Raw genomic sequence first — 8,429 nt, 5'->3', positions numbered from 1 at the left:
TGTTGGGGTGGGTTTGAGTCTCACCAACTGCAAAATCTAGAGTTTATTTCTGTATTTTTTCATATCCGGTTGGGTATACAAATATATATTATTTTTGTTGAGATACATAAGTTATCATCCAAGTGGTCTGGTGGTTAGGGCTTTCAATTGCATACGAACAGATGTAGGTTCGAGTATCTTGAGTTTATTTTGGATTTTACCATATCCGGCTGGGTATACAAATATATGTTATTTTTGTGGGAACATATAAATGTCATGCAAGTGGTCGGGTGGTTGGGGCTTTTAATTGCATATGTCTAGACGTGGGTTCGAGTCTCCCCAACTGTAAAATTTTGAGTTTATTTTAGATTTTTCCATTTCAGTTGGTCAAGGTCATTTTGGAAATTTGACTTCCATGTGGGCCCCACTTTTGTTGAGTTGGAATGCCACGTCAGCAGTTAATGTCTGAAATTGACGGAATCCCGATGGAATGACCTATTGGATGAAAAAATGATATTGTATGGGTGTTTTTGAAGAAATTAAAAATCGAGGAACTGAATCGATGTTGGACCCATACCACAAAGTATTAAATAGTATTTAGCCCTTATTTTTATGCTAATTTTTTATGTCTTTCTCTCTCTTTCTGCTCCCAAGTGGTTATCAATGTGAGGAAAACTGGATAAGAATGGATGAATCTGACAGTTTGTCTTGTTACTGCTGTTGTTAAGTTCTAGTAGTCTAATAGCACCAACACCTATGTGTGCATTTAGATACATATTTTTTGGACTTGAGATAAATTTTAGAAGTAGAGGGAACAAACTGATAAACCAGAAATACATAGTACAATATTTTAACTGACTTTACTATTGAAAACTATTGAAATTTCACAAACAAATCCATAAACCAAACATGTAAGAAACAACTATTAATGCTTGATAAACATATCCACAATCAAAGACCATGAAGAATATTTTAAGAAACTTAGTACAAATTCCACAAAACTATACACAACCGAAAACAAACAAAAGAAAACCCTGTTTCTGAAAGTCAGTTAATAGCTGACTTTGTTTTGGCAAAGTTAACAAACTAAACGATCATGTTGCATGATGTATATGTCGCAAAGCTAAGTTTTGGCCACTGTTTATATCGTCATCATCTATTAAGGCCACTAAATGATCATCTTTTAATGGCAGCAGCTTTCCAAAGCTATAATTGGACAACTTCCATAAATAGCATTGGGTATTGTGGGCTTAATAAATGGGCAGCTTTTTTTATATTTACCAAACATGTCTACCAGCTTAACTTAACAATTAAGTTGATAATCTTAAGCTCCCAACAGGGCTAAACGAGGCCGTAATGCAATAGTAGCCCAGTGATGGGCATGTGGTGGAATGTTTACATCTTTCTTCTCTTTGTATAGGATCATTCTCCTAGAATAAATACTAGGGCTGGCATTTTGGGCCGAACCAACTGATTTTCAAACCACCCATATTATATTGGTCCGAAAAACACGACCTACTGACTTTCAGCTCGGCTGATCCATATCGAGTTGGTATTTTAGCTCAACTACAATATACGATTTTATATACCATCAGTATATTGTACCAACCGAAATATATGTATACCAACCGATATACATATAATTTGACTGAACCATTATATAAAAATATATGGTTTAAATTTTACAAGAGTATGAGAAGTGGAAAAACCATAAAAAATAAATGACGATTTTTTGTGAAGGTTTCAATATAAAGACCCTTTAGTTCTGGCAAACGAATCACAATTACGGGTACCTGGGAGCATACCAATGGAATGAACTAAATATGAACAGTTAACATAATATGGTCATAGATCTTAGGTTGTTCTTGCCTCTTAGATAGAAAGTCTGATCTCAAACCACCAGACCACAAGCTCTCATTGTTATATTATACACAAAAGCTAAATTTATTCTCTTATGAGATAGAAGTCAAAGACTCAAAAACAAGTCTTCATTTATTCATTGTTTTCTCACTTTCTGACTCAAAAACACTCTTGCGAACAATCATCTTCTTTCTTTAGTTCTTTTCGCCTCCTCCTCTTTCATCAAATGCAAAATCCTCTTCTTCTATTGTAATTGTAAGTTTTGGTCAGTAATGAGAATGAAGTTGCTTTCATTATTCAAAAACAAGCTTAATGATTTCACTGGTACATTTGAATATGTTGTAAAAATTTGGTTTTTTTTTCCTTTGTAAAATTGATTAAAATAGAAAATAAATTTGGTAAAATAAAAGAAAGAAAAGTTAAGATAAAAATAGATAGGCCAATAGATAATATATATATATATATATATATATATATATATATATAGTAAAACCAAAGTGAGAAAACAAGCCTGGTATGGTGAAGCACGTTAAAAGACGCTGTCCTAAAGCCTTTGTAGCCTCCTTACTTGCAGGTGCTGACGGTCTACAAGACTCCAAGATATGACTCCAATACAAGCAACCAAAGGTCCACTATGAGCATGTTCACAGTTGGATAGAATCTCAATTCTCAAAGTCACAGAACCGTTGCCCAAAATAATAGTAAAATATGGAAGGTAGTAATCGAAGTGGTAGTATGCAAATGAGGAGCTTTTGTTGTTAACAACTTGGGAAACAGTGTTGTCTTTTATAGGCTCCAATTATCTCATGTAACCTCCATCATAAAACACACCATAAAATCAGAAAATTAAATCCAAATTGAAACTCCTATAACCCCCAAATAATTATAGGATTAAAAGCAAAAGTTACAAATTGAAAATTGAAAATCAAACTAAATTAAATTAAAGATTTTAAAATCTTTTAAAATACCAACAATCCCCCACAAAAGGTTTTAAAATCTTTAAAAGCAAAGAAAATAATATATATACATAGGGGCAACATAATACTATGCAGTAGGTGTAGGTGCCTTCCAGGCTTGAACCTACACTTAGTGAAAATAGTTATCCATCTGAGGAACCTGAGGGACACAGTCTTGAACTCAACCCCTTTGATCAAACTTCAACGTATTGCACACATAATATTGGTTAAGACTTGGATGCGGGGTAGCGCTATTTATGGCCATGCACTCAATCTTGATTCTCATGAGAGTTTTTAGAGAACAGCCCAATTCTCACTGTCGCGGCCTCATGACGACTCTCACTAGGTGAGTTCTCCAAGGGAACATGTGACCTGCACCCCGCGGGAGATTGCCGCCTCAAAACTCATTCAGGGATAATTTAATTCCCTTCCTAACGTCACATTATATAGCACTTATGTCATAGGGATGAGCGGAGAATATGTCAATATCTCGTTTAGGATATCTCCATCATATAAAATACTGCTTAATGAGTCAAGCAGTATGGATTGTTTCTACCCATTGAACTTCCTTCATGGGATCTTCAATCACAGAAGTTGGGTTACCTCCCTTGTGGGCTTAAGCCCATCCCCCCCGAAAATTCTAGGACTCTGCTCCTAGAAAGACCCTTAGTCAAATGGTCGATCTGTAATATTATTCTCTGACTTTACAAAGTCTAAAGTGACAATGCTCTTTCTAATTAGGCCATTCACAGATTTATATCTCACATGTATATGTCTGTTCATCTTTTGGTTCATGTGAGATTGCTTTAGCAAGTCTATCACTGCATTACAATCACAATGTACAGGTATATCAGATAAGAGTTTTCTACTAAAGGTATTTCCGTCAATCCACTCAGCCTCAGTACAAATGACATCTAGAGCTACAAGTTCTGATTGTGTGGTGCTTCTAGTGATTATCACTAGGCCAAAAAAGCTAACAGACAACGGACCAAATTCGTTGTGTGATTTGGACCATCTTTGTTGTGTATCGGAGTGTTGAGAGATGAAAAATGGCACAACGGTGGAAACCCATTGTGTGAATCACAAACATATTTGGTTAAAACTGTTGTGCCTTATCTCGGCAGATGGCAGCCACAGTTGCCCCGCAGTCATGCTGCACATGTCATTGGCATCATTCACACAACGAAAGTTGTTTCCGAGCCGTTGTATGAAAGGCGAATCAGACAACAACATTTTATTTTCTCTATTGTATGAGTTATCCTCACACTTCACTTTTGGAAATTTTATTGTTGTGTGTTAGTTTTAGATAACGTATTCTAGTTATTACAATTGTGTGATTGTAAATAAGACAACGTATGTTTGTTAGAACCGTTGCATGTTATATAAGGATTCATTGTGTGAACATCCAAATTGTTACTTTAGATAACATTATTAACATTAGAAATTCTGTTGTGTGATAATCGTCTTTTCTGGATTTTGTGCCTTGATAATAATGCTCCATTTTACCTAATGAACAGTGACTAATTGTAAAGAAAAGACACTAGAATCTATGAAATGAGTAATCCAACTCATACTATTTGAAGAAAAGCATTCAAACTTTAAAAGGGAGGATTTCCCAATCATCCAAGCCAACATTGAAAGAAGAAAAACATTCAAATGCATGCCAATCTACTTGGGACATCAAAAGCTGATACAAATACAAACTATTTGTTACAAAACATGCCACACAGTGCATGAATATTGTACCAGCAGAGAAGCACAAAAATGATGCTTTCCTTCAGCAACAACCTATTTCCTCTTATGCTTTCCTTTAGCTCCTACACATACGCCTTCACGACATACTTTGCCCATTCATAGGGGCCAAGCTGATACACATGTTGTTCCAAAACATGTCTCTTATGAAGTCTTCATTGATGGTTGTCAAATTCCTTGAACAAATTCTTCCTTGTAACTGCCCTCCAATGCTATCTGCAAAACATGTAAAAAGAGTACTTTTAGTAAGCTAACTCAAACATGCACTAGCACCTGAGCTTCATCTAATATTACTAAATCAGAAAGCACACGTCTTCATCTAATATTACAAAATCTGAAAGCACATGTTCTAACACTGAATTGAATGATCAAGCCTATAGCAGCAATACCCAAAAAGAGAAGCAGAGCTATAACAAATTAAGACAAACTTATATTGGGGGACATGGGGTACCCCTCCTATATAATCAGTTATATGGAATCGCCTTCAACATCCCCATGGCCAATTTTTACCTTGTAATTACATGACTAGCAGAACAATAAGAAGACACTTTTCTAATAAAACAGGGGATACCTTCAGATGAAAACAAAACTAGAACAACAATGGACATTTAGTATAATTATGATAAACAATTATGACTTAATTAAAGAGAAAGACGTACATGTTGACCGCCAAATTTTTTATGCCTTAATTAAAGAAGTTACATTGCATCAGGTTCCTACAAAAAAATATCACTTAATTAAAGAGAGACAAAAAGTTCCAAAACGATACACTAGTTTAAGGCGCAGAGCTAATACTATGCACACCATTGGATATCGCAGAGCCAAAAACTGACCTTTAGGCATTGCCCTTCACAATAGAAACTCTAGTTATTGGCCATTCAATATTTATAGAGAATTTGATATGAGACTTGTTAGTTACCTCATTTGCCACATTCGAAAGAGCTTGGTATAGACCTATGCAGATTGGTATTATGGCCAGAGTTGGTAAACAAGCTGCATGGAAAAAACCAAGTTAGAACAACATAATCTAGCTCAAGGTGACACGTCACATAAATCAAGTTAAATTCAATAACCAACTAAACATAGTATCGAAAAACATCAAAATCATTAATAGGTATTACAGACCTAAAAAGTCCTCAAATTCATGTAAGATTTAACTTCTTCTACCTAGAAGTTATAAATGAGGGTGTTTCAGGCACAAATACAGTGATGAACGATTAATATAAAAAGTATACACAAACATGAACATAATTCTGATAAGTGAAAACGATTACCTGCAATTGGATTAACCCTAGCCTGCCGATACAGCCTTGATGTCTCAAGTTGTATTCTTTCCTCTGTGAGCATACCAGAATTAAACAAGAGTTATGCACTGAAGATAAACGGTGGAACTTTATCACTTTGTTCTCTCGATAATGAAAAGTTGATTATCACTTCAAACCAAATAAGTCGGGAAAAAAACTAGAAGGAGAAGGAGAAGCCCAAGTCGTCCAAAAGGCTCAAAGAAAACTAGTGTGAAGTTTAGAACCATACATATGAACCACTAGTTGTACTCGAGGGAACTGAAAGATAGGGGGGCCAGCCTGAGGTTTCCTTCCTTCTTTCACAGCTTTCCTTATATGTGCTGCTTTCCAAGCTGCATACTTCAGCTTCTGCTCAAGCTACAAAAAGATATAAAAAGGTGAACTACTCAAATCCAACTGTATATAACCTTCAAATCAATAATAACACATTTGTATCCTCAACTTTAACCAAAAAGAATATATAAAGTTTCAAGTGGCATAGCAAAACATAAAACTCACATCAAGTTGAAGCACACCAAACTGGTTAATTCAAAGAAAATGCTTGCAGCATAAAGTGTCAATAGACACCAACAAAGATGGCATTGAAATCTATGAATTTTGTCATTATATCATTTCTAAAAAAAACATAGGGAAAACCAAGTCCTCGGGGTCATAAAGGATTGGTCACAATCCTATCCCGATCATGGGGAACTTACAGGGCCTGTACAAACCAAAAACAAACAGCAATCTCATTTGCGTTCAACAAACTTAAACTAACCACATGTTCTCCCTAAAGAGTTCTCCTAAACCCCTCCACTAATGAACTTCCAATTAAATGGTATAGCTTATTTAGAATCAAATAGTATAATTACAAGAACCCCCTGACATTGCCGAAATATATAGTTTAGTTTGTTAACTTCGCCAAAACAAAGTCAGCTATTCAAGTGGTTTTGTGGTTTGGGCTTTCAATTGCATATGAACTGACGTGGGTTCGAGTCTTCCCAAGCGCAAAATCTTGAGTTTATTTTGGATTTTTTCATATCCGGTTGGGTATATAAATATATATTATTTTTGTGTGAACATATGAGTCCCATGCAAGTGGTTGGGTAGTTGGGGCTTTCAATTGCATATGTCCTGACGTGGGTTCGAGTCCTCCCAATCGCAAAATCTTGAGTTTATTTTAGATTTTTCCATTTTACTTGGCCAGGGTCATTTTGAGAATTTGACTTCCATGTGGGCCTCATTTTTGCTGAGTTGGAATGCCACGTCAACAGTTATCGTCTGAAATTGACGGAATCCGTACAGAAGGACCTATTGGATGAGAAAATGATATTGTAGGGGTGTTTTGATGAAATTGAAAGTCGAGGAACTTAATCGATGATGGACCCATACCACAGGGTACTAAATAGTATTTAGCCCTAAAAATAATCAAGCAAAAGAAATATCGAACATTGTAATTGTAAGTTTTGGTCAGTAATGAGAATGAAGTTGCTTTCATTATTCAAAAGCAAGCTTAATGATTTCACTGGTGCATTTGAATATGTTGTAAAAATTTGGGTTTTTTTTTCCTTTGTAAAATTGATTAAAATAGAAAATAAATTTGGTAAAATAAAAGAAAGAAAAGTTAAGATAAAAATAGATAGGCTAATAGATAATATATATATATATATATATATATATAGTAAAACCAAAGTGAGAAAACAAGCCTGGTATGGTGAAGCACGTTAAAAGAAGCTGTCCTAAAGCCTTTGTAGCCTCCCTACGTGCAGGTGCTGACGATCTACAAGACTCTAAGATATGACCCCAATACAAGCAACCAAAGGTCCACTATGAGCATGTTCACAGTTGGATAGAATCTCAATTCTCAAAGTCACAGAACCGTTGCCCAAAATAATAGTAAAATATGGAAGGTAGTAATCGAAGTGGTAGTATGCAAATGAGGAGCTTTTGTTTTTAACAACTTGGGAAACATTGTTGCCTTTTATAGGCTCCAATTATCTCATGTAACCTCCATCATAAAACACACCATAAAATCAAAAAATTAAATCCAAATTGAAACTCCTATAACCCCCAAATAATTATAGGATTAAAAGCATAAGTTACAAATTGAAAATTGAAAATCAAATCAAATTAAATTAAAGATTTTAAAATACCAACAGAATATAGCTAACAGAATATACACAGGACCGCTCACCTGCGGGAGAACAATTAAGGGACAAAACGGGACAAAAACTGTAATACCCTGAAAATTAGTTATTAATTTCTTGAAATTTCTGAGAATTAATAAAGTGTTCTTTAGTACGATTTTGTGGTTCGAGAGTGGAGTTGAATTATTTTCGGACGAATAATTATCCGAAATGATGTTTTAGGGGGTTACGAAGTTTGACTTTTTATACGTTTGGATTATGTAAAAACTTCCTTCACGAAAGTCGTAGAGCCCGTTGATATGAGTTCGTGCATATGCAGAACGCAAAAATTGGAGTTCGTATGAAGGAGTTATGGCATTCGGAAAAAGTTTCCATTTTGGGATATATAGGAAAAATCTGAAAAATTATCAGAAAATTGAAAGTTTCCAAAAAGGGAAACTTTTCTCTCTCTT

The sequence above is a fragment of the Rosa chinensis genome, chromosome 7, assembly GCF_002994745.2.
Source record: "Rosa chinensis cultivar Old Blush chromosome 7, RchiOBHm-V2, whole genome shotgun sequence".
Taxonomy (NCBI): domain Eukaryota; kingdom Viridiplantae; phylum Streptophyta; class Magnoliopsida; order Rosales; family Rosaceae; genus Rosa; species Rosa chinensis.
The sequence above is the reverse complement of the archived record's forward strand: the minus strand, read 5'-3'. Positions refer to the sequence as shown.